We start from the raw sequence: 13,489 nt of genomic DNA, 5'->3' as shown, positions 1-13,489 counted from the left end.
CGTAGAAATATGCTCACCTTACCTACTTTTTTCAAAGACATATTTTTGTTTGCATGTTGCTGTTTGGCACAAATTCTGTTTAGCACGGAGAAGTTAATTCATTGTTAAGTTCTATTTTTAAATCCTGCATTCATTATGTAAACTCCTTTTTTCCATATAGCCTTCCAGGGTTTGATGAAAAATAGATTCCTAAACAAGCCAAACCTGCCAAACAGGAAGAAAAGCTTTCAGTGGAATCATAATGTTCCCTTGAAATAGGAGTGTTTTAGCTTGTACGAGCCTATTTCTCTCCTGAAAAGAAATGAGATCACGTTTCATTTCAGGAAGATTTATGCTTCAGGTAAGACATTGAAACAAGTAAACTTCCTGTACTTAACAAATACATAGAAGAGTATTTGAATTCAAATGTACTGTTGAGGCAAAGTAGCTCCTTAATGATCTTGTAAAACTTAAATGGTAGAGGAGTTTAAAATCTGAGTAAGTTTGTAAATATTCTCTTGATTATCCCTTTTCTCCCTCTCTCCCTTTTTCCTTCCCTCTCTTCCTCGTGGACCCTGTAGATATCATATCCTTTATGTCATCTCCTAACTGCTCACTTTTATGTCCGTCGGAGTCTTGAGCCAATTTCAGTCATGTCTGTTGGTAGATTTTTTCTTTGTGCACATTTTCTTCAGTATCTTGAAGCTGGGGCTAGTAGTCTACAGACTGCATGCTGATGGTGACTCCAAAAGGATTTTCTTGTTAAATAAAATCTTAACGTATAGGCTTCAAACTGACTGGAGTCCCTGCTGGAGAAAAGATGAGGTCCGAACTGGCAGCTCACTGAAGGCCAACGGGGTGTCCCAGTCACCCCCTTACTTGCTTACCTGGCAAACAAATCGATTTCTGGTATTATTTCTGGTATTTCTGGTATTAAAGATAGAAATTATATGCCTTATTTTAAAAAGCAATTATAGTACGTAACATGTATATAGTGTCAAACTTTTAAAATACTTTATCTAATGTCTTACTGTATATCAGATAACAGCAGAGAGGTTAAAGAACACATGTCACTTACGTTATGAATAACGTCACCCAGGTCATTTTAATCAAGGTTTTCTTGTTCCAGCTCAAGGGCTCTTTCCATGACATGCTACTCCATACATGTCTACTTGCCATCCTGGCCACACAGAAAGAAAGTCTGTGGATTGAGCACAGTAAATAGTACCAGGCAGGACTGAGCTGGCAAACAAGATGGCTGCAGCCAGCTTCTATGCAAAAGGATCACATTAAGCAGATGCGTTTACTGATTCATTCAGTGAACAAGCTCATTTGTTGCTAGTGTCAGCCTCCGGGCCATGATTTCACTTTTTTTCCTCTCTGAGCTGGGATCATTTTCGCCATGAGGAAGCCCTCTTCAAGTAAGCAAACAGCACAGTATAATTCTCTAGGAGTTCAGTAAGAAAAAGTGTTATAGTAGTAGTTTCCTGTCTAGAAATATATTGGGTTGGATGTCTAATTAAATTATTAGTTTCTTTTCCAAATTTATGATCCGATAAAATGATATAGAGACAACCATAGCAAAAAATGAATCCTTGTAATTAGGCATAAATCTATTTCTTATCAGCTCTTAGCAATAGTCACGATTTGTACATTTTTAAGTTATTAGTTACTTTTCTGTTGAATGGAGTATTTTCAAGAATTGTTTTCTGCTACAAGAATAAGGATGATGTGTATCTTTGAACGTGTAACTTAACACAAACATGTTTCTTTCCTTGACAACTTTATTTTATATTTCTAAATATTTTCCTTTTTATTGCGATTTTTTGCTTCTTGAGTTATTTAGAAATGTTTTGAAGTTTAGTATTTGTGAGTTGTTTTGTAAATAATCTTCTTTTTATTGATATTTAATTATATACTGGGGTCAGAAAGAATAGTCTGTATAGTGCTGACTTTGAATTATGTTAGAAGTCACAGATTGGGGGCGCCTGGGTGGCTCAGTGGGCTAAAGCCTGTGCCTTTGGCCCAGGTCATGATCTCAGGGTCCTGGGATAGAGCCCCGCATCAGGCTCTCTGCTTGGCGGAAGCCTGACTTCCTCTCTCTCTGCCTGCCTCTCTGCCTACTTGTGATCTCTCTTTCTGTTAAATAAATAAATAAAATCTTAAAAAAAAAAAAATTGCCCATCACCTTCCAACAAAGTGATGAGGCGATAGTCTCTCTTTAAAAAAAAAAAAAGTCACAGCTTATATGGTCAATTTCCATAAGCAACACTTGTCCTTGAAAAGAATGTGTAATTTGCACTAATTGAATGCAATATTCTACATATGTCCATTACATCAAGCTTGTCATTTTTTTCAACTCTTCTGCATGCCTAATGATATTTTATCTAATTGATCTATAAATCTTGTGAGATTTCTATTTAATCCTTTCATTATGAAAGTGGATTTGTCAGTTTCTCTTGTAGCACTATTATGTGTAATGGCAGGAATTCTGAAGGAACTGCTTTCAGTACATACACATATCTCAGATACCTAGAAGGTGAATTCAGTGTTTTAGTTCTAAAGTGCTTCTTTTCTCCTCTAGACATATTTTTTTTGCAGATAGATCTGTCTGGGCTGTTTATAACATAATGACACCAGTTTTCTATTGTTACTGTTTGCCTGGGATATGTTTCCCTGTCCTTTTCATTTTAAGCAATCCTTATCCTTGCATATCTAGTATGTCTCCATACACCTCTCCATACACCTCTCCATACACCTCAGATGGGCTTTTTTCTTTTTTAATACAATGTCACAATCTAGAGATTTTACAAAATATAGTCAGACTATTTACATTTATGTGCTTCTGATACACACCTTTTCATTTTTACCGCTTTAGAGAAGGCTTATATTTGTACGATTTTCTCTATTTTCCTGACATCATTGGACCTTCTTCCAAATTGATCAAGGATTGTTGTTGTTGTTACTGCTTTCATTTCTTTCTCTCTCTCTGCTGTAGATACACCCTCTGTTATCTTAGTGGTTACATCTAAAAATTAAGCATGCATTCCTGAAACATCTACAATTCTCTGTATCTGTACTTCTTCCTGGACAATACAAAGAACTTTTAAAATCTGAATCACCCAACCCTGACTTACATAGTCTTGTGGTCTAGTATTTAATTATACCTAGTTTATTTGATCTCCAAATTAACAATTATTATTGTTTGTACAACCAATGATAGTTTAGAATTATCCACATATTTCCTATAATTTTACTCACCATTCTTTATGAAAACATGTTTTCATCTTGTTCTACTTCTTGAAAGACAGTTTTGCTGAATATTGACTGACTTACATTCCTCATCTGACTTTTTCACCATCATTGTTGGCTTCCTCTTTTGTTGTGATATTTTTGCTTAGGTTGCATTCTGATTATTTTCTTATAATTGTGCATCTTTGAATAGGAGTGATTTTTTTCTGAGACAGTTCCTTCTTGAAAGACTGTGTATGAAGGAAGCCAGAAGAATTAGCTATGTAAGCACACAGCCTGGATTCAGATCTATTGTTCAGAACATTTTCTCATCAACACTCTACCTTTTGGGTAAACATTCTCCAAGACAGAAAGACATCTACCTGGCTCACATCAAAGGCCAGGATAGATAGTCAGATGGGCCGTGACAAGGTATTTGTCCAGCTAATTTAAACCAGTGTCACCACTTTTGTTCTCCTCTAAATTTTGAGACTAATAGCATATCCTCTAAAACCATGCATGGGATGTCTGCATGCTTGATTACTCAGCAACCTGGTTCTTCAATTATCTGGAGAATGCTCTTTCTTAGAGCCTTCCTGATGATGTTCCTCACAGTATTGAAATAATTCTATAAGATCAGATTTGTTATTTATTCATTGTGTGTATGTGTGCACATAGTGTGCATGTCAATACGCTTGCATATACACACGCATGGCTAAGTATTCACTTTAAGAAAATGTTTATCCAGGGACGCCTGGGTGGCTCAGTTGGTTGGACGACTGCCTTCGGCTCAGGTCGTGATCCCGGAGTCCTGGGATCGAGTCCCGCATCGGGCTCCCAGCTCCATGGGGAGTCTGCTTCTCCCTCTGACCTTCTCCTCGCTCATGCTCTCTCTCTCAAATAAATAAATAAAATCTTAAAAAAAAAAAGAAAGAAAGAAAATGTTTATCCAGAGAAATCAGCATACATGTATTTTCTGTTATCTGTACTCTGATCAATTATGCTCTGATTGAATCCCCTCAGATGTGCCCTATTTTCTGTTCCCAATGAGCTTTTAATGTCTCCAAATCTAAGGAACTAAAAAATAATTCCACACACCCATACCTAGTTTCAAATTATCTGAATACATTATTACACACACATACAGGCAGGCACACATGCACACACATACACACACACTCAAACACATACATCCTCAGAAAAAACCTGCTGTCAGGAGGTTTTTGATCTTTTTTTTCAAAACTTACAGTGATTTTATCCAAGAACACTGTATGTTCTTTGATGTAATTCACCATTATTAGCCACCCCCTACTACTACTACTTTATAGCTCATTATTTTCACTTGGTTGGAGTTTCAGAATTGAAGAAAGGGAAAAAAAAAAAACCCTTCTTTTTGTAACATGCATATAACATTCAAAATTACTTTCTTAGATCATTCTCAGGATTTTCAGCACTGTAAAAGGCAGACCATGGTCTTATCTCTATTCAAGGTCATATCTCCAGTGTCTACCACAGTGACTGGAATAGAATAGGTGTTCAATATACTTTCATTTTATGAATAAGAAGACATAAACACTGATTGCCTCAAAGGGAAGAACTCACACAACACAGGCGTAATTTTTTTCCAATCTTTGAAACAGAACAGGATAGAGGCCTTCCCTATGCCTTTCCAACAACTTACTTTAATTTTCCTTTTTACTAAGGATTCACATATCTGGCCTTTTTGGTAGTAAAGCAATCCACTTTAGTAAACTGTCATTTCATTTTTTTTGTGTTAATTTTTGTGAACTCATGTCAATTTCCAGTTACTTTGCCAACCACATAGCTTTGCTATTTCAAATTATTTTTAAACCTTTAGAATTATCAAATAGTTTTCTATTGCTAAATATAACAGATGAAGTATACATATACTATTCCTTAAAATCACAAAACCATAAGTAGTGTGCAAAATTTTAAAAAAGACTAAAAATCTTCCTGATATGTATTTTATTTTTATTTTTTTTTAAAGATTTTATTTATTTATTTGACAGAGAGAAATCACAAGTAGGCAGAGAGGCAGGCAGAGAGAGAGGAGGAAGCAGGCTCCCTGCTGAGCAGAAAGCCCGATGTGGGGCTCGAACCCAGGACCTGGGATCATGACCTGAGCCGAAGGCAGCGGCTTAACCCACTGAGCCACCCAGGCGCCCCTTGATATGTATTTTAAAAGTACAGCATTTGGTTTGCTAATCTTTATAGAGTACCATGTAATCATTTTTGTTACCTCATGCTTTAAGTTTATGTTACTACCAATCAACAATTTCTTATAATACTAGTTGTCCAAAAGATGATATCAAAATCACTGACATTGAGAGTGGGTTGTTGAGTTGATCTCTTAAAATATAATAATCCTTTTTTCTAATTGTTAAGGGTTGATTCTAACTCTTCCATTTTCTAGCTATAAAGCTCTTAAAAACGTTTACATGCTCTGTGCCTCAATTTCTTCTAAAATGAAGATATTGATAATGCCTATTCAATGGGCCATCATGAAGCTTAAGTTTTGTATTAGGATTAAATGAATTAATAACAGGAAGCACTTAGAGTAATGCTTTGCACCTCCTAAGTAATCACTCAACAGATGTTTGCAATGGTTGTAATTATTAAGTTTATTTTTTTCCTCCTAAGCAGCAGTTTCCAGAATATATTCTGACAGACAATCTTTCAGAAAATATTAATGAGTGTGGCTAGAAGGGGTGTGGCCATGTCTGGGTATTCCTTCTCCTGTTAACAGAACATAGTTAGGCTTATGGTCTAGTCTGGGCTAACCCTTGTACTTCCCTCTCTGCCTACCACTGAACCCTGTGATTAACCCAAAAAATGTGCATATGATCTAAGCCCGTTCAATCAGATTCCTGCTCTAAATTTTCAAATTAATGTCATTTACTATGCAGGAAAAACACATTTCCCAGAAGTCTCTACCCCTATTTCCCATCCTGAAGAAAAGGTCCATTTTGCTGTAGAAAATACAGAAGCCAATGTATTTAGAGAAAAAGAACTTCAAGAGAGAGAAAGAGAGGCTTAGTTGTGACAGTGTTCATGTTCTTAGTTCACATCATATTCCCTATTGAATTTTCTGCCACTGGTGACCAAGAGGCCAGACCAAAACAAAAGTGCTCTCAAAAAAGTATCTTGAGTAAATAGTTTTAAAATGCTACAAACTATAGCCCTTTCTTGACATTTTACAAGCACAGTAAAATTTCTATGTATTTTTACATTAAAACAAACAAACAAAAACATGCTTACCTTAGTGTAAGTAAGCATTTCTCAAACATATTTGGGCATTTTTCCTGACAACTTCTCAAAGCAAATGACAAACTCGTGTTTCACATCACAATCTAATGTTTCACAGTGGATTGAGAACCACTGATACGAGATTCTCACGATTCCACATTTTAGTCCTTCATTCCCTATAAAATTTACTTTACAATTGTAATCCATATTTAATGGTGTCAACATTTTTTATCCAGGTGATTAACTGTGTCCGCCCAGTTACATCTATTAAGCAACCCAGTATTTCTTTCATATCTAACTTAAACTAAAACTGAAACATGCTAAGGTTGATTCATGCATTTTCTTTTTAGTTTCTTTGAGGCATACGTCTATAACTGTTTAGTTAGTACACTGTTTTAATTATTGTGTCTTTAAAATGTGTATTGCTTTTCATACGCAAGTCCCTACTAATATTTTTCCCATCCTTTTCTTTACCAAAAGTGCCTTATAATCAGCTTATCAGTTTCCAAATAACGGTATTGAATTAAATATATAAATTCTTCCAAAGTTTAAATTTTTTTAATTTCACATCTTCTCATCTTGAAATATTATGCCTCCACATTTTTAAGGATTTAACACATGCTCCATACATTAGCATATAATTACAAATAATAATAATCTCCTCCTTTCTAATGGTTATACCTTCATTTATCTTATTGCATGGGCTATATTTCTAAAATAATTGACAGAAGAATAATTTTCTTATTCTTGATTTGAAGGAGAAATTTCATAGTGTTTCTTCATTAAATAAAATTTGGTTGTTAATGTGTGCAAATTATTTTTTATCTGTTTAATTATTTTTTTCACTTGTAGTTCACCATTTAAAAAATCATAAACATGAGAATATCAAATCCAAAAATTATTTTTCTGCTATGCTTTATTGATGAACTGTTTGTTAAGAGTTCAACCTTGGGCAGATTAAAAAAGAAAAATTATAAAATGTAAACATAAAATTTTCATTAATAAATTGTGTTGGTTACAAATTCCCAGAAGCGTCTGTTAATTCACTTTTTAAAAAGTGAACACACACACATACACAGACTCTTATTTGATACACAAATGCCCATATCTATTATAACTTCTTTAGAAACTGCAGGGCGCCTGGGTGGCTCAGTGGGTTAAGCCTCTGCCTTCAGCTCAGGTCATGATCTCACGGTCCTGGGATTGAGTTCCGCATCAGGCTCTCTGCTCAGCAGGGAGCCTGCTTCCTCCTCTCTCTCTCTCTCTGACTACTTGTGATCTCTCTCTGTCAAATAAATAAAATCTTTAAAAAAAAAAAACTTCTTTAGAAACTGCAATAAAATGCTCTTGATGCTTTTTGTTCTCTATTGTTTTCTAATATTAGACACCAATATTTACTATCTTATTTAATTTTGTGTGCTTGTGTTGTGTATGTCTCTGTGCATATGGTATGTGTATGTTTGAGTAACAAATTTGGCAACACTTTTAACTTTGCTTTGATGCTTTTTTGTTTCTGTTGCAAAAATTACACAGTTGAGAATATATATATATATATATATATTTATTTATTTATTTATTTATTTAAGATTTATTTATTTGGCAGAGAGTTCACAAGTAGCAGAGAGGAAGGCAGGCTTCCTGCTGAGCAGAGAGCCTGATGCCGGGTTCGATCCCAGGACCCTGAGAGCGTGACCTGAGCCAAAGGCATAGGCTTAACCTACTGAGCCACCCAAGAGCCCCGAGAATATATTTTGAATGATTTTTAATCCAATTAGCTACTTATATTTACTGTCATTAGAGATGTAATTAATCCTGAGTCACTCTGTTTTCTGTTCTTAACTCATATTTTTAATTTCCTATTTCCCCAGTGATTATAATGTAAATGTCATCAAATTTTGATTCTTCTAGCGTTCTAGAAACTATACATGCCATTTGTCTTCAACTAATAAGACTCTATCATACATAACAATTTTACATATAGGTTAAAAATATATATGAACTTATATTTTTTCCCGATTTTATTTATTTATTTATTTATAGTGTGAGCTGGGGGGCAGGGGCAGTAAGAGAATGAGAGAATCTCAAGCAGACTCCACAGTGAGCACAAAACCCAACATGGGACTTGGTCTTATGACTCTGATACCATGACCTGAGCAGAAACCAAGTCAGTCGCTCAACCAACTGAGCCACCCTGGCACCCCTGAACTTATTTTTTCTTAATCATCAATAAGAAGAAAACAGCATAATATAATCCCCTTTCTTCTTATAAAACAGAAAATTTAGCATGCCTTTCAGTTTTAGCTGAAAGGCTATGATTTTCATCTAGTTTATTAATATCAAATAATTTTTGAAGTTATCATATTTAAAATTATGTTTACAGTAATTATTAAGTCAATATTAACCAATTTTTAAAACTTACTCATAGTTCCCTATTCTTGAATTCTTATTTTGGTTAAAATTTTGTCAACCGATCCACCTTTTCCATTAGAAGGTACAAAGATTTCTGAGCACATACTTACATGCAAATATGTTTTAGCTGGTCTCACAAAATGGAAAACTGAACATTCAAAACTATGTAACTATATAGCTATTGTTCTCTTGTCTTAAAGGTGAAGTCTATGTATAAGCTAAATTTTTCTTTTTTCCTCCCTCTTCCCATGTCACCTCCTCCTCCCTCTTCTTTTTAAAGGTAAATACTTTATTTTTGAAATTTAGTAAGCTTACATATTTTTTCTTAATTTTTTCTGGTTGGGTGTGTATGTGTCATGTACATATGCAGGTTTGATATGCATATTCAGAGCTTTACTCAGCCTACTTTGATTTACTTTTACAATCTTTAATGTTACCTTTCTATTCTTTCATTTTATTTTTAGAATTTCAGTATCATGTTAGCTGTGCTTTCTCTGTTGCAATTGCAATAACACTTCCCAATCATTTCTACCGTTAGCTTCTTTTCCTTTGTATTCAAATTTCATTTTCTGCTGTGCCAATTCTGCATTTATTTATTTGTTTTTAAGCATCTAATTAATTTGTTTACTTGACAGAGAGAGAAAAAAAGAGAGAGCATGAGCTGTGGGGAGAGGCAGAGGGAAAGGGAGACACAGATGCAGGGCGCTATCCTAGGACCCTGAGATCATGACCTGAACCGAAGGCAGATGCTTAACTGACTGAGCCACCCAGGCACCACCCAATTCTGCTTTTAATGATTATTTTTAAATGTGTGACTAAATTTTTAGTTTCTTTACATTTCAACAGCTCATTAAGCTCTGTTTTTATTAACATCTCCCTTTTACCCAATTTCTTCTATATTTTTATCCTGTATTTTATTGCTATATTATCTTGTACTTTATTTTTATATCATATTTAATCAAACACATGGTTCCTTAATTTTATAAAAAACATATAGTTTTGGGGCACCTGGGTGGCTCAGTCAGTTAAGCGTCTGACATTGGCTCAGGTCATGATTCAGGGTTCTGAGATGAGCCCCGCATTGAGCTTCCCGCTCAGTGGAAATTCGGCTTATCCCCCTCTCTTCCTTTCTGCACCTTCCCCTACTTGTGCTCTCTCTCTCACATAAATAAATAAAAGCTTTAAAATACATCTATAGCTTAAGTTTTTATACAATTTATTTAGGTTTACTATTGCATATATTTTTCAAAAGTAATTTTTCCTTTGTGTCTTGATTGTTTTTTTTTTTTTTTTTTTTTTTTTTTTTTTTTTTTTTTTTTTTTTTTTTTTTAAAGATTTTATTTATTTATTTGACAGCGAGAAATCACAAGTAAGCAGAGAGGCAGGCAGAGAGAGAGGAGGAAGCAGGCTCCCTGCTGAGCAGAAAGCCCGATGTGGGGCTCGAACCCAGTACCTGGGATCATGACCTGAGCTGAAGGCAGCGGCTTAACCCACTAAGCCATCCAGGCACCCCCTTTGTGTCTTGATTGTTAAAGTCATCTTACTTCTTACAAAATATTTTCGTATCTCCTCTGTTGATTTTTTTTTTTCTCAATTACTCACCTTTCAGGAATGAAGGTTTTCTCCACTAATGACTCATATCATAATGTCTGTACCTTCTCCTGATTCATTTCATTTTTACCTGGTTGCTGTTAGAATACGTTTCTTAGTTTTTCAGCTAGAGGAACAGTAAATGTGAGCAGACTTTGTTTAATTACTGAACACTAACAGTCAATTTATCTAGATTCTGAACTTCATCCCTCTTGCTTTTGTTATCTGGTTGACCACTTTGAGAAGGTAAACATTTCTAGGTAATTCTAATCGATATATAGTCCTTTTGCCAAAAATAGTCTACTTTTGCAGTTTCTCATGACACTTTCTCATCTCCCGTTCCCAGATGTAGTAAACCAAATGCTTAGCCACTGTAGACTCCGGATATTCGCAATAATGTAAAATTCAATCTTAGAAAGCATGTAAAACGAGAGTTGATACAGCAGCTCTGGCTACAGATATCTTTTTTTCGGTTAGGAGGAAAGCTGATCAGACTCTAGATCCAAATTAAGCAGTAGCAGGGAAATGAGTCATCTCCTTACCATTTTTCAGGCTGGCAGATTTATTCTCCTTCAGATAACAAAGCAAGTGTTTGCCATTTTTTCCCCCTTCTATTTCAGTTTGATCTACTTTGACTCGTGTATAGTGAAAACTGGGGTGATCAAATGAATAGTTGTCAGTTTTTATGGCTGGTAATGTCATAGTCATACTATGAATATATATTGTTTCGTTTTTAAATTTTTTTTTAAAGATATTACTTATCCATTTGAGAGAGAGAGTGGGAGAGAGCATGAGAGGGGAGAATGTCAGAGGGAAGAGCTGACTCCCCGTGGAGCTGGAGCCCGATGAGGGACTCGAGCCCCGGACTCTGCGATCATGACCTGAGCCAAAGGCAGTCCCTTAACCAACTGAGCCACCCAGGCACCCAGGTTTTTAAATTTTTTTTAAATATAGGATTAATTTTTTAAATCACTTACTACCAACCAGACACCATTCTAAAGAAAATAACTGAACTGATCTTGAAAACCCCAATTTTTTATAAGCTTTCCAGGATGTTTTAAAATTTTCTGATTCTGCCTTACTGTTTATTTTTTTCATCTAACCTTTACATACTGTTAAATAACATTCAACCAAGTAAATTTTAAAGATCTAATTGGCTTTACTAAACAATTCATTAATCAGTCAGCATCCTATCTAGCAAATAGAGGGCACTCTGAGGAGTTGTACACAATGGAAGGTTTTTATAAAAGGAGTATGGGCAAGAAAACGAAAGAAAAGGATTGTTTCAAGCAAGGCTGCTTGCCTTGGGGGAAAGGCTAGGGGTCTTATGCAGATTACCTAATCTTCCTTTTGGGATTGGAGGAAATGGAGAGGGCTCTAAGCAGACTCATTGGTGGTGATTGAAAAAATCCTGACTGACAGTTAAGACTGAATTTCTGGAGGAGATTGAAACTGTAATTATATTAAGTATTAAGCCCTGGTTTGGAAACTAGATCTAAGTGACATTATTTTGGGCCTATGGCTTTCTTTTAAATAATACGATTTCACTCAATTCTTATCCTATGTTGATTTTTAAATGCATTCTTATTGTTGTAGATCCTATGTAGTGAATAGTATTATATATGCCTTTTAGAGGTATATTTTAATTAGAACACACATATTTTAAAGGAAGGCCTTGTGGTGTATGGGTTGGTACAATAAACATGTCTGTAGAAGCATTAAAATTACCACTGTATTTATATTATTATGTTTTTCTCCTATACTTTTTTTTTTTTTTTGAGGTAGAGAAAAGCACGTGTGCATGGGGGGAAGAGGGTGGTATGGAGGGGCAGAGGGAGAGGGAGAAAATCTTAAGATCTAAGCAGACTCCACACCCAACATGGAGCCCCACCTGTGGTTTGAACTCAGGACCCTGAGATCATGACCTGAGTCGAAATCAAGACTTGGACACTTAACTGACTGAGCCACCCAAGTGTCCCCTACACTTGGCTTTTTAAAAATTTCTAGGATCTCTCTCTAAATCATAGTCAAATCAAATTCATCATAGCAATAGCTCAAAGATTCAGCTGAAATCTTGATTTCTTAAGAATTCAGATTATGTGCTAAAGATTATGTTAATATTAATATCATTAAGTACATACCTCTTTATACCTGTAATATCTTGAACATTTATTTATTTATTTAGTTTTAAAGATTTTTATCTATTTGACAGAGAGAGAGAGAGAGACAAGCAGGAGGAGTGGCAGGCAGATGGAGAGGGAGAAGCAGGCTTCCCACTGAGCTGGGAGCCCAAAGTGAGACTTGATCCCAGGACCCTGGGATCATGACCTGAGCTGAAGACACATGCTTTAAGTGACTGAGCCACTGAGGTGCCCCTATTTTGAATATCTAATTCACCTATAAATCTGAATGTATTTGGTGAAAAATGTGGACATGTTTCTAGCTACTAGAACAGTATTGAATACCATGTGGCATGTGTGTCTCTGCTCCCACTTCTGCATCCAGGCAGATGGTGGTAATGGGGCATTATTGCTCCCTCAGCTTTGCTCAGCCACACAATTCTTCTCAAACTGTGTCCTGGAAAGCTACTACCATGTAATGAGATTTGATTTGTGTGATAAAACTATTTATTGCTTTAGTTTCAGATGCATATTAGAGTTCCCCCAAAAGAAAAATTTGGTATTGGCTTGCTTCTGCTACTTATTTCAGATATTTACAGAAAAGGTAACCTTTTGCATGTATGGAAAATTTTGCTAAGCTATGTTAGTATATTTAACAATGAAGCTTAAACTAGATGGAAATAAATATGGTCAATATTTATTTATATAAAATATCAATTTTTATATTTATTTTAAATGCCTAGATTCATGTTTTTTAAAAGTAAAATAGATAAAAATTTATATATTGGAGGATATGGTAGAAAAGCAATTTGCTTTAGTTTCATGAAATTATGTTTAGCCCCTAGAATTGTCTTATTATTGTTTCCCAAGAAATATTTAAGGGTTAAGTTCCT

The 13,489-nt window shown here is 35.1% G+C and overlaps 1 protein-coding gene across 1 annotated transcript in view; it reads left to right on the top strand.

Annotated features, from left to right (window-relative positions):
* Window positions 1-243: 243 nt before the first annotated feature.
* PIK3C2G (phosphatidylinositol-4-phosphate 3-kinase catalytic subunit type 2 gamma) overlaps window positions 244-13,489 on the top strand; it is a 353,953-nt gene continuing 340,707 nt past the window's right edge. Inside the window, exon 1 of the mRNA XM_047741193.1 lies at window positions 244-340. The gene's annotated coding sequence lies outside the window, so the exon portion shown is untranslated. The remainder of the gene's footprint in view (window positions 341-13,489) is intronic.

The sequence above is a fragment of the Lutra lutra genome, chromosome 8, assembly GCF_902655055.1.
Source record: "Lutra lutra chromosome 8, mLutLut1.2, whole genome shotgun sequence".
NCBI lineage: Eukaryota > Metazoa > Chordata > Mammalia > Carnivora > Mustelidae > Lutra > Lutra lutra.
Note: the sequence above shows the minus strand (reverse complement) of the source record. Positions and strands in the feature narration are given on the sequence as shown.